This window comes from Dipodomys ordii, unplaced genomic scaffold, assembly GCF_000151885.1.
Source record: "Dipodomys ordii isolate 6190 unplaced genomic scaffold, Dord_2.0 Scaffold139, whole genome shotgun sequence".
Lineage (NCBI taxonomy): Eukaryota > Metazoa > Chordata > Mammalia > Rodentia > Heteromyidae > Dipodomys > Dipodomys ordii.
In genome coordinates, this window is record NW_012267355.1 from 1,390,387 (window position 1) to 1,390,640 (window position 254).

At 42.5% G+C, this 254-nt stretch overlaps 1 protein-coding gene across 5 annotated transcripts in view; it reads right to left on the bottom strand.

Annotated features, from left to right (window-relative positions):
* Rnpc3 (RNA-binding region (RNP1, RRM) containing 3) overlaps window positions 1-254 on the bottom strand; it is a 39,711-nt gene that overhangs the window by 31,797 nt on the left and 7,660 nt on the right. The gene's annotated exons all lie outside the window — the stretch shown is intronic.

Genomic DNA, 254 nt, shown 5'->3' on the forward strand with positions numbered 1-254 from the left:
AAGAAACTAATCCCTCCCAAACCTAACAAACCAATTACTAAATGGGCAAGGGAACTAAAGAGGGACTTCTCAAATGAAGAAATAAAAATGGCAAACAAACACATGAGGAAATGTTCATCATCCCTGGTGGTGAAGGAAATGCAAATAAAGACAACCCTGAGATACCACCTTACCCCAGTCAGAATATCCCACATCCACACATCAGCCAACGACAAATGCGGGAGGGGATGTGGAGAAAGAGGAACCCTATTACA